The sequence below is a fragment of the Giraffa tippelskirchi genome, chromosome 7 (genome assembly GCF_054371585.1).
Source record: "Giraffa tippelskirchi isolate mGirTip1 chromosome 7, T2T-mGirTip1v1.2.pri, whole genome shotgun sequence".
NCBI lineage: Eukaryota > Metazoa > Chordata > Mammalia > Artiodactyla > Giraffidae > Giraffa > Giraffa tippelskirchi.
Genome location: NC_137281.1, coordinates 95,742,506 through 95,755,684, shown reverse-complemented (window position 1 = coordinate 95,755,684; position 13,179 = coordinate 95,742,506). Strand labels below are relative to the sequence as shown.

The 13,179-nt window shown below is 38.2% G+C and overlaps 1 protein-coding gene across 9 annotated transcripts in view; it reads left to right on the top strand.

Annotated features, from left to right (window-relative positions):
- MEIS2 (Meis homeobox 2) overlaps positions 1-13,179 on the top strand; it is a 226,410-nt gene that overhangs the window by 16,993 nt on the left and 196,238 nt on the right. The gene's annotated exons all lie outside the window — the stretch shown is intronic.

The following is a 13,179-nucleotide window of genomic DNA, read 5'->3' as shown; positions in this document are numbered from 1 at the left end:
TCCTGGGTGTAAGTAAATAGAATGACAGATCTTTGCTTCTGTGATGCAATAGATTGAATTATACTATAAATGGGATATTTTATTTGTAAATCAACTATAAGGGTTTTCTATAATCAAGCAATGATGCCTGTAAAGCACACATGATGCAAAAATCAGTTCTTATTAGTTCCAAAGTGCCATGCAAATTTTATATGGAATTGTATTTTGGGAAGATGGATTTTGAAATTCTTAGATTATTTGTCCCCATTTCTATTCAGCTGCCATGGTGAGACTTTTGTCACAAATCGTAAAAATTCAAATAATCAGAAGGCAAGGGGGATGTCAACTACAGATGACAAGGAAGCCTAGAGTCATTTAGAATAAATTTTACCATTTAAGGCTCACCTATTGCACAGAGAGCAATTATATATTGGTAGGGTTGACTCTTCTATGGCTAAAATTATTATTTAAAAGAAGATGCATTATTGAATGTGGGCCAGGAAAGTATATAGATTTTACTTTTTAATATTTTACATTAGATGGTGTCTGATCTCCTAGGTCTATTTCATCTCTATTATGACTGTGTTTATGGCCACAATATTTAAGCATTAGACAGTCTTCCAAGTGGAGGACAGTTTAACAGCTTGAGCTGCAGTCATATATGCCATTTAAAAAACGATAGTTGATGTAGGGTGAGTGCCATTATATTTCCAAGTTCTTGGTCATGGATTTTGGATTCCTACTATTCTCGAATAGTTTAGAGAAGTGTCCCTTTAGGATGTTGTTAAGTTGTGAATGGGTCTAACTTAGAATCTAGGTTTAAGCAAGCTGCAACTAACACGGGAATGAATACTATCAGATGGTAAATTGTGGAAGAACTGGTGAACTGTATCTATTTAGGCTTTCTGTACTGTTTTTTATTAGATCACTTTGGTTGTATGTAAGAAAACTAAACTAGAAAGCATTTTGAAGATGAAATGTATATAAGTTCAGTGAATATGTAATGCAGTGGCTTTAATTGTGTTTCTGTGTCATGGAGAAAGACTTCTCAGTGTGGTTAAATCTGAAAAGCTTTCTAAGACTCCTCTCCCCCCACCACCCCAAATCATTGTGCCACAAAGGGGGAAATGTCTCTATTAATAAAAACAAAACACCTTAAACATGGTACAAGAGAGGGGGAAAGGAGAAGCAGCCTTAATAGTCTAATGAGGCTATCTTCCAAAGACTTGTGTGTGAGGCTCGCTTTGACCTTTCACTTTGCTCAGGAGCCCAGCGCTTCATTTTTCACATTCTTGCAATTACGTTAACGCTTCAAGCATTTCTGACTCCAAGTCAGCTAGCAACACCAGGCATAACTCAACACTGTGAGTTTTTCTCCTCTCTGTAGATTCATTAACAGGTCACCAAGGTCCCAACTGAAATTTAAAACTGACTGGTTCAGTTGGGTTGGTTGAGTTATGGCCAGCGAGATGGCAGGAGAGGACCAGGGAGAAGGGGAGGCAGAGAAGGACGACCCTGGGGTTTGGAACACTGAACAGTTGCGGCCACAGCCAAGGCATAGAGTTTTATCATTTTGGTTAATTTTGCTGGCTTGTTTTTGCTTTTGCTTTTGTCAGGAAAGAGAAAAGCACTGAGACTGATATAGTTGAGTAAAAACCATACTCACAAACCTCTATGTTGTGGTTAGCCACACCCACTGATGCCATGTTGGAGGATTTGATCCCCATAGGATTTTGTTCCTTTAATCATATCTCCATGGGATTAAAGAATGGACATGGTAGCTTATGTGTTTGACTACTAGGAAGTCAGTCATTTTACTGTATTGAAGTGTGAGCGACAAAAAACGTTTTGATTCCTGGAAAATGGAGACTCTCTGGGCATGGAGAATTTGCTACCTGGCTGACCACATCAGTGGCTCCGAAACATGGGTTGAAAGATATTCTGTATTTTACCAAAGATTCTAAATTTCAAAGGTCAGACTTGAGTGTATTTTGTCATATTCGTGCCCATATTAGTCTTTTAAATATGTTTTCAAGATATTTTGTCCCACCAAATTGTCCAGAGTAGCTTTCTATGGGAAAGATTAATTATCTGCTTCAGGGCAAAGTCAACAGAGATATTGACTGAAATCACATATGCTTATCCCAGGTTAAATCTTAGGGTTGACGTTTAATGGAAAGCCTAAGAAGGAAATTTATGTTCTTCATATTAAATGTATTAAAATGTTTCATTGGGAACCATGATTTTTAGTTTAGAAAAGAGTTTTCTTGCTTATTCAGAATTTATTAGCACAACAGGCATATGGAAAACTGTAAAACGATTCAGTTTCAAAACAAATTATGATAAACAGAAAAAATAGAGATGAATTGTACTAAAGACAATGTTTTCATACACATTTTAAATTAAACTTTAATAGCCATATGCTATAAAACAATACATGCATTTATGTTGCTTTATGATTTGGGGAATATTTCCACTAAAATGATTCATATGAACCTTTACTTTGGAACCTAAAAATATCTCATTATTTTATGACTTGATAGGGAAAGAGCTACAGTTACACAGGTGAAAGGTCATCTTTTCCTCCTCCGTGTTTGTGCAGCAAACCAAAAGGAGGGGGGGAGATAAAATTTTAAAAATATTGTAAGAAACAAACTTGATAAAATGTGAAACCTGACTTTACTGTCTCTTTCACACAGCACATGCCTAGCAGTAAACTACATAAATATGAACCAGACTTTCATTCACCCTGATTCCTTTGGCTAAACGCAGCCAAATGGAGTTTATCTTGTTAGTCACATGAGAATGAAGAAAAAAGTCTGTTTTATTTTTCAGGGACAGAATTAGGGTGCAGACTGGGTCTCTGGGGAAGTAACTGGCCCTCTTTGTGTCTGGCTTCCCATCAGTAATAAAATGGGGCTTGATAATAAGGCGTGGGGTCCCTAATTCTATACCTGCTGAGTCAAAAGCTGCTTTGTATTTCATTGTGGGTTTTGCCCAGTGTAAAGACTAGGAAGCAGCCCCCTTGTTCTTGGAGCACTTTGAGAGCCTTAGATGAAAGGCACAATATATGTACAAAGTATTATTATTATTGATGGGTTTGTGTAACTCCCATTAACGCTGATGGGAGTTACGCATGTGAATTGGCAGGAGAATAGACCCCTCAGTGTTTAGAGCACATGAAATTTACATTTTTTCCAGTGCTGTAATTGAGATGTTGACAAATTGGAGAATATTGATGAGGCTTTGTTTTAAGTATTTCGTGCCAAGTTTGTTTTATTTTTTCCGGATTTGAACAATGGTATGGGTTCAGCAGCAGTGAATAAAAAGGGCAGGGTAAAGATAACTTTGTATTTCAATATTTTGATGTGCCAATATGAAATAAATTGTCTTAGGCAAATGGAATATGCTGTTTTAATCATTAGCTAGGCATGAAAGAAAAATTGATGTTGACATCTTTGCTGTAAAATCGTTGTAATGGGGCCTTCCTTACAATTCATTTTTGTAAAATTCATTTTGTACATTTTGCAGCAATTGAACAATCCCTGCACTGTGAATAGGCAGGATTCCCAGAAATACCGAGACAGTTGGCCCAGTAACTGCTGAGCTCACACTGCACACCACACGCACGTTAACCATACTGTTGCCAGACCCAGTTTAACCTAAATCCATTAGTATTTAAGCATCTATGCGTCTCTCATCTTTCAAGACACAGCGTAGTTCCCCTCAACTCTGCCACCTACGAAACCTCTCTTTTGATGTCTCTATTATCCAGGCAATGAGACTAAAATTCCATAACTAGATATTATGCAATTCTTTAGCAATCATGGTTTTGAAATCTAAAAATACCCACTATAGATTTAACGTAAATGATTACAGGTAAGCAAAAGTCTAACACAGGCTTACACTGTTGAATTATTATACAATGTTTGAAATAGTATTCTTCCCCACCAAGTATTCCAGTTACATAGTCAAAAGACGGGGGGAAACCCTCAAGCCCACTTATAGTGGGTCCTGAATATGTTCTACTGGGATTTCTTATTCAGTCTAGGAAAGCTCTGTCAATGGAATGTTTTCATAGTGGCGGCAATCTCTTTAAAATAACCCTAAATACAATATGACAGATGCCATCTGGCATAATCTTTTGCTAGTTGCTTTTAACTTTTATTTTTCCTAGAGCTAAGTTCATCCAAAACTGGTCACTTACTGTTATGATAAATATGGTGACATTTCTTTTCCTTCCTGTCCTCCTAATTGTATCAGAAAATTCACTGAGAATGTAATTGAGAGTTGAACATTGGCACAGAAGAAGCTGTTGTATTATAGAATATTTATGTTGCATTTTCATACCTTTTTGGCTCCCCAAATAAAATCAAAAGGAATACTATCCTTAATCATCAGCAAATATCCAAATAATTTCTGTTGATTTTCTTAAGATGTTTTAGAATAGCAACCGTTAGAAATAAAATTAAACTCTTCTAATAAATAAATGCTCTAGGAGCATGTAATGGTGCCCATATATGCTTAAAAGCTTTCTATAATTGCTGTTAATTTTGAATAATTTCTTCCTATATGTATCAACTTACTTGAAAAGCCCGGAGTTGAGATTTCTAGATTTTTTTTTTTAACTTAGTCATGTAAAGGGATGTCTCCTGATGCCAGTTAGAGTTTAATTTAGAGTAGTAATTAAACTTGAATACTGCCTCATAAACAAAAGATAAACAATAAACCAGCCACGTTCCCTGCTGTTTCATAGCTTTCTTTCCCAGATGTTTTAGCCTGATAATTTTTACACAGTGAACTACCTAACATGGAGTTTTGTGGACAGAGGTCGAAAGAGAGTTTTCTTTTTAGCTTTTTCTTCTTCTTCTTCTTCTTTTTTTTTTTTGGTTTGGTAATCTTTTTTCAGTTCAATAATCAAAATGTAGGGGATTTTCCACTACTTTGATTTTTAAAAATTCTGATTAAGTAAATTCTTAATGCAGATGTGCTTTAAAGATAACTCTTGTTCTTTTCCTTAGATATGGTCTCTTTTTTTCCTTTAAAATGAATCTTGTTTTGAATGCCTTTACACTTAATAACGTAAAGAACAGATTTTTGCTTAAGTGAAATCTTGATAGTAAGTCAGAGAAAGAAAAGCTTGACAATAGAAAATGATTCTTTTCCTCTTTTCTTCTACTTTCCACCCCATGCATCACTTCCCCCCACCCCCACCCCGCTTCCCGCCCATGACCAACGTTACTTTGCGCTTGTACTTTTCTTTGGCCTACAAGCATTCTCTGTCTGGGTTCTGGACCAGTCCATTGTCAGCCATGATCTTTCTAATTGTCAGGTACTAGTCGGCCATTCAATGCAGAAGCCATGTTATTTTCACTGGGTGGGGTAATTACTGAAAGCTGAGAATAGCTGCACTAAAGACGAGGGATACTTTCATGATCCCATTAGCATAAGAGTGGGTAAATTATTCATGCCAAGTGAGGATTCTATGGGGAAAAGTATAGTTAATGCACATAGTTTTTAAATGTATCCCTTTCTGCTCTGAGACTAAATTCTTGTTGGAATCAGTTCTCAGACATTTACGAGAAAGCTCTGGTGGCGTGTTAGATGCAGTTCATCTCTCTCTGTTTGCAGCGCTCTCAATAGAGACCATCTGGCAAAGATCCAAAAGGTGATTAAACAAAATGATCAGCTCTTGTTGCTGTGTTACATGTCCAATACTCCGGATTAAAAAACATGACCCACGACAGTCAAGCTCACGTCATGCCGCTCCCTCTCCCCCCTCCCCTTCCCGTATAAGAATTCAGATGGTCCACAAATGTGTGTGCCATCTTTGTGTCCTTATGGCCCATAATCATGAACAGGTTGTGCAAATGGCTCTTTCTGGAGCACTGTCTGTTCCAGCAGCATAGAAGCGTTTCATATTAATTGGGTCAGTCTAATATTCATATTGACATGGGGAAAAATTACTAAAATTTATTCTTATAGCAGACAATGAATATGTGTGCTTTCTGCCATGAGGGAAGTGAAATCTGACAACTGGCTTGTGCAACTGATTAATTTTTCTTGAAAATGGAGAAAATCAAAGCAGGAGAAACTGTCATTCTCTGAAAACAGTGCACAACACTTTGTAACTAAACAAAATGCATTGGGTGGGGGTTTTCGGGGAGGTTGTGGAAATGAGCTCTGGTTTTAACGCCACAATCAGGGATGAATTTACAGTGCCATTCAGAGGCGGCCTCCCTCCCCATAAACAAGCTGATAATCACAGGGAAGCTGACTTCCAATTAGCTTTTCCTTCCCTCACACGGATCAGGGTGTTTATATGTCCTCCTTAAGCTTTAATATGTCACTCCTGAGTTGGTCCATCTCATGTCACATTCAAAAGTTTGGAAATAAAATGTTTTATTATAAGGAAATCCTGCTAATAAGCAAGGTAATTTTTCAACCAATCATTTCACAATTGAGTTAAGGTAAAAATGCCAAGATTTGTGACTAAGGGACAGATGTATCTTATCTTTGGGGGTTTGCACCAAATGCCAAGTAGAAATATAAATTGAACAAACCAGACATTGTGAGGAAGTGATTGAAGAAATATTGAGATGAAATCTTGGAATGAACTGTATATGTATATTTATAACAATGCTGTGAATTGCTTACATGCCACATTTGCATAAGCCTGAACTCTGATTTTTATTAAGGGGCAGTTTCATGTAGGTTAGTTAAGGCATTCAAAACACAAGACTGTTATTAGATTATTCAAGAGATTATGCCTGACCACTTCATATTGTGGAAATAGTGGATATTCTAGGATGAATTTGAGTGCAAATGTCCAGAAAACATAAAGAATAAATCAGAAAGAAAAAAATTCTTCAGAACCACTTTAAAACATCTTCAGTCCTGTCAGCTCCCATTTCTAAGGGAGGGTAAGGCAGTAGGTTAAAAATACAGCCAGGCACAGTACTCAGGGAGGGGAAGTGAGGGTCCCCTGGAGTCAGTGCAGTGTGGCAGATGAAAGGGACTTGCATAGCCTTGGGGGTCTTAAGGCTATTATAGGGCAACTCATGCTCTGTTATCATGCTGATTTTTCAATTGATTTTTGGCTGAACAGTACTTGTTGAAGCCCTCCAGAGCATCAGACACAGCCTTATGGTGCTATATGTTGTAATACATGTGTTCTGTTTTTTCCCTTCATTGTCTTGCCTTTACTTCGCAAGAATAGTCTATAACGACGCCATGTTATTTTTCTCTCCTTTCTCTGTTCTTCTTATTTCTACCCTCAGAAAATTCCTTGACATTCTTCTTGTTTTAAATCTGGGGTGGGGTAGGGTAGTAAGAGAATAGCTTTTTTTTTTTTTTCATCTTCCTATGTTGACATTTGTTTTTAATTTGGCCTTTGAAAATATTTTGATGTCACAGCAGACAATAATATAAACCATTTTTATCTACCAACTTTATCCCTTAGTAGTCTTGAGCTATTCACCCCCTTTCTAATGACCGGCAAGAAAACAACTACGTGATTTCACTAAAATCTAATTCCTCATTAAAATGAAAGTCGACCACTTTAATGTCCCTTCTACTGTAGCAATAAGGTCCGTTAGCCAGATAGAAAGCCAGATCTTGAAAAGCGCAATACTGGAGAGAGACCTAAGGGAAGTGTGTCCCTCTCTCTTCTGTCTAGGGAATTCTGATTCTAATGTCATCTCCTCCAGGAAGCCTTCCTGATCTGCCGGGGGCATAAGCCAGTGTTCTCTTCTTTGCACCCCAGTGGCACCTTCTACCACTATTATAGCATCATTCACATTTTGTGTTATAATTATTTGGTTCCTGGTCTGTCACCTTGCTTTTCCAAGGCAGAAATGATTACTTATTCAGCTGTCTGGCAATAGAATGTTCTTTTCTGAATCAATAAGCAAATCCACAGATTTCAGTTTTTGTAAGGTAGAAACAGTTTAATCAAAACTTTGTGCTCATCAGCTGGATATTTAACATATTGATACATTTGAAAAAATCGTCTTATATCCTTAAGAGATAATAAACCTATTTTATTTTACTAAAATTTTATTGTATGCAACACTATCTTAAATAAGTCAATGGACTATTATAGGTAGGATCTTCAATTTTAGATTCTTATTTTAAATGGTATTTTAAGATGATACTTAAAATAGGATTTGTCTTATTTGTTATTTAACGGTATCTTAAATTATATACTGGAGAAGGAAATGGCAACCCACTCCAGTGTTCTTGCCTGGAGAATCCCAGGGACGGCAGAGCCTGGTGGGCTGCCGTCTATGGAGTCGCACAGAGTCGGACACGACTGAAGCGACTTAACAGTAACAGTAACGGTAAATTATATACATATGGTCAGAATTTGGACATGGGACTTCTTTTCACTATATTATCTATACAAAAGTAACGGTGTGGATATAAGTCTTGTAATGTAATGTATATAGGGAAACTTCAATGTGGCAAACAGTTTCCCCTGATGAACTCAGGATCCATTTTGCTTGCACTTCTTGTTTAGGATGAGGTTGACCTTGAGGGAAGTTGGGAGTCTTCACATACAGGTAAAGAAACTGGAAGTAATTCTTGAATTTTTAGGCTGTACATGCTTTTGTTGATTTCCTACATGTTCATTCCAGTTTTCTTGTAGTTTGCTTTTGAGCGGGTTTAATTTACTTTAGGCAATGTAAGCAAACCCTGTATTGAGCCCCCTTTTCATCTGCTTGAGGTTCTGTCCAGAGTCTTGGACTGTGAGTCAAGATGCCTGTGCTCTGGGGTTAGGGTTGCACTGAAAAGAACACAGACTCAGGAGGCAGAGAGACATGGGTTCAAATCCCAGTTTTACTCCACGTCTGCTAGACTCAGTTTCTCCATCTGCAAAGTGGGGGAAGCTGCTTACCATCAAGGTTGTCCTGTAGATGGTATTATGTGAGATCTATGTGTTAAACACATAACATTGCCTGGAACCAGTAACTATTAGTTCCTTTATTCCCCTGTTCTGCTGTCCTTGACTGACTCTAATTAGCTCTGTGGCCTTCGATGACTCCCTTAATCTCTTCAGACTTTTGCTCACCTATAAAATAGAACAGAATTAGATGATCTTTTACATTCAAGCACCAAGAATCTAATGTTTACATTCATGAGTCTTCTTTTTTATTTTGTGCATTTTAACATAGAGAAAGACTGCAAGTTTTTTAGTTTTTGCTTTTTTTGTTTTGTTTGGTTTTAAATCAGAGGTGTAACAGAAACATTTTTATTTCCTTCATTTTACAGGATTATTATGTAGTGAGATCATGTTTTTTGTTCCTTGCTTTTGTTTACGAGGAAAGACTATTCTTTCTGGTTTGGCAAGAGAATAACCAGGCCTTAGAGCTGATATTCTGAGGATGGGAGATTGTCACAATCCAAGTATAGGACACTGAAGGTGGTGTATGACTATCAGAAGTGTGAGATATATTTTGTAAATACAGAGTAACTTCCATTATCTAATCAATTAGAATCTCTGTTGGAATTTCTGTACATCACAAGTAGAATAATAAAGGATAATCATTACAGAGGCTGAGACCCTGTCCTCACCTAAAATGAATTACAAAAGTCTAAAGAATTTTCAGGAGAATTATACAGTTAAGAATATTTTACTGTATCTAATTATTTTTAGACTCCTAATTCATACCAGAGGAAGCTGTTACCCTTTAGTCAGTAGAATTTGTGCTTAATCAAAAGGCTTATTCCTTAACTCTTGCTGCCAGCTAGGGATGTCACTGTGGCCTCAAAACTAAGCATTCTTTTTCTTTTTTTTTTTAATTTGGAGATGTACAAAAGCAGACTAGGAGTGTAAAATCTCATATTTCTTCTTTGAGTTAACATTTGTAACAAATGCCACCTGCTGAAATAAAACCTCCAAAATTTCCATGTACTAAATGTGAATGATGGAGAAAAGTTGATAACTCATGGATTATTGAAAGCTTATGAAATCTGCCTCTTGAGTGTCCTTCAGTGACACACACCAGAGCTGACATGTACATAAACTTTTCTGGAGGCAGGAAGCTCTCGATCTCTCAAGACCTCTTCTGAGTCTATGTTGCTTAAATTCAGTACACAGAGATATCCATTGAACAAGACACTCTGGAAATAAAAATATAAAAATTACAAGGGTCCCTGCCTTCAATAACTTACCATCTTTTGTGAGGTAGGAGGCACTGTGGCGAGTATGCTGGTAACTCTTATGTGAGGCAGATATTCAGTGCTAGGGAATGGATGGAGGAAGGCTTGTTGATCCAGAGAGAGTGGAGTGTACAAAGAATGGAGCTTTGGAAGCAGACGGCTCTGAACACTCATCCTTGCCCCACCACTTCTAAGCAGTGATCTTTCTGAATGTTAGTTTCTTCACCTGTGAAATGGGAACAATAACCATCTCATTGGGCTTCCCTAATGACTCAGACGGTAAAGAATCCACCTGCAATGCAGGAGACCCGCCAGCAAAGCAGGAGGCCCTGGGTTTGATCCCTTGGTTGGGAAGATCCCCTGGAGGAGGGCATGGCAACCCACTCCAGTATTCTTGCCTGGAGAATCCCCATGGACAGAGGTGCCTGGCAGGATACAGTCCATAGGATTGCAAAGAGTCGAACATGACTGAGTGACTAAGCACAGCACAACCATCTCATAGGGTAATTGCTAGGAGTAAATAAATATTAGTTGTTTTTTTTTTTTTTTTAAGTATCACCTGGTAGCCAATGTGGAACTGCCCAAATATTCTCTTCATTCAACATTTATTGACCATGTAATTGATGGGAATCACTATCCTACATGCTAGAGGTACATAACTCCTAAGATGTGATATCATTCTTCTTTATATTCTTTCTTAAGTAACTCAGAAATGTAAACAGATAAATGTACATGCTTCTAATATCACGTGCAACATTCAAATTGTAAGGTATTTCAGATGAGGGAGCAGATGAGGGAGCACTGAAATATCTGAAATATCTGAAATATCTGTGGAAGGCGCCACAAAATTGGGGAGGCTTTAAAAGGCTTTTACAGGTCAACAAGGTAGGGGGTGTTTGGGGAGCAGATGGAGGAGCCAGTGCAAAGGCCTGGAAGTGTGAAACAGCATGATATGTTCAGGGCAACAACCAGATTGATAACTGCCGTTTGTGAGAGAGGCTTCTTGGGAAGAGGCTGGCTGGTGAGGCAAGTAAGGACTGTCTGTGAAGATCCTTGTTTACCAGGCTAAGAAGCTTATACTTAATCCTGTAGAGCACTGTTTACCAAACTTTCCTGGAGATAAGTAGCTCCTAAGGGGCTTGTCCATACAGATTCCCAGGCAGACCACAGCCACACAGAGTCAGCATCTCCATGGGAGGTCCCGGGCCTCTGAATTTTCAATCCAAGCCCCAGGGATGTGGACTGACCATTAAAGAAAATTAAGCAAAAGGAGTTTATGATGAGATTTTGTATTTTGGGAAAAGCTCTTTGAGACTGTGGAGAATACATTTGAGGTAGGCAAGAGTAAGTACAGTAAGTCCTCTACATGTGAATGAGTTCTGTTCCAAGAGCATGTTTGTAAGTCCAACAAAGTTAGCCTAGGTACCCGACTAACACAATCAACTATATAATACTGTACTGTAATAGGTTTATAGTTCTTTTAATACAAATAATACATTAAAAAAACTTGAAATAAAGATAATGTACTACTGTACTCTGTGCAGTGTGTGTGTGGGGGTGCTCAGTTGTATCTGACTCTTATGACACCATGGACTGTACCCCACCAGGCTCTTCTGTCCATGGGATTTGCCAGGTAAGAATACTGGAGTGCATTGCCATTTCCTACTCCAGGGGATCTTCCTGACCCATGGATCAAACTCGCATCTATTGAACCTCCTGCATTGGCAGGCAGATGCCTTACCGCTGTGCCACCTGGGAAGCCCTACTCTATACAGGACTGTAAAGCACATGGAAGTACACTTGTAGAGGATGCAGGCACGTGACAGGGTACATCAGACGCATGGACTAACATGTGATTGGACATGTGAATGCACGTTTGCATCTTTGAAAGCTTGCAACATGAAGGTTCCTAGGTAGGGGACTTCTATATAGAGTAAAGGTTAATAGTCCCGAGGGCTGGTGAGGGCTAAATGAAGACAGTGGCAGTGGAGATGTAGGGGAGAGGACTGATAGATTACATGCAGGAAGAAGGGAAGAGGACAGAGTCCAATATCACATGCAGGCCATTCTCTTGGTGGAGGCACCATAGTGTAGATAGTTTTCTTTTTTCCTGCCATGAATTTTTGAAGTATGGACGTCTATCAATCAGAGGAGAAGACGGGGAATAATATTCCACTTACACACGCAAGGCTGTTGAAGTAGAAATGCATGATGCATGTTGGATGGATAATGATTTTTTTTTGCAGGTCATAAGGTACTTAGGGGCAGGGTAGCACAGTGGTTGAGGAGGTAACCTTTGACATTTTTCTGCTTGCCTTGATATTTTCAGATCTGTCATTTGTCTTGGGTAATCCTCCACTTTGTATTTGTAAAACAGGAGTAATAGATATCTAATTTAATAGATTTAGGAAAAGAAGAATGATGCAATTTATCTAAAATGACAATAATTTTATGTTTGGTTCATAGTAAATAAAACATTATAATTTTTTTTGTTGTTGTTTAAATGTTGCTTTAAAAAGAGTTAACAGCTGACCCTGTACAGCTATCATCAGGATGAGGAACCTAAAAATGCAATCCTGCATTTATCCTTGGGAAAACACAGTTATGAGTTGTACAGCTGGAGATACCTGCCCTTAGCCCAGCCCTAAGCCCTGTCACCTTTTAAATGCAAGATGCCACTAGCCTCAGACTCATCTAGTAGAAAGTAATTCCTCTCCTCTGAAGTCCCATTGCACATTTTTCTGATTCTCTCTTCTGACAATTGGGTTGTTCCTGTGTTATAGTAATTGGTTACATGTCTTATTTATTATCCTATTTGACTGTAAGATTCTTGAGGACACTTTCCATGTCTTCAGCATCTTCCTTCTCAGCCCCTCATTGTGCTATGATAACACAGAAGACCGTCGATGATAATAATATTTTTTAAAAAAAAGACGATTGGGTCCATATTGTGAAGGACATTGAATAGCAAGCTGAGGAGTTTGTGCTTGATTTGGTAGGTAATGGGGACCTATTGAAGATTTTTGAATGGGGGTA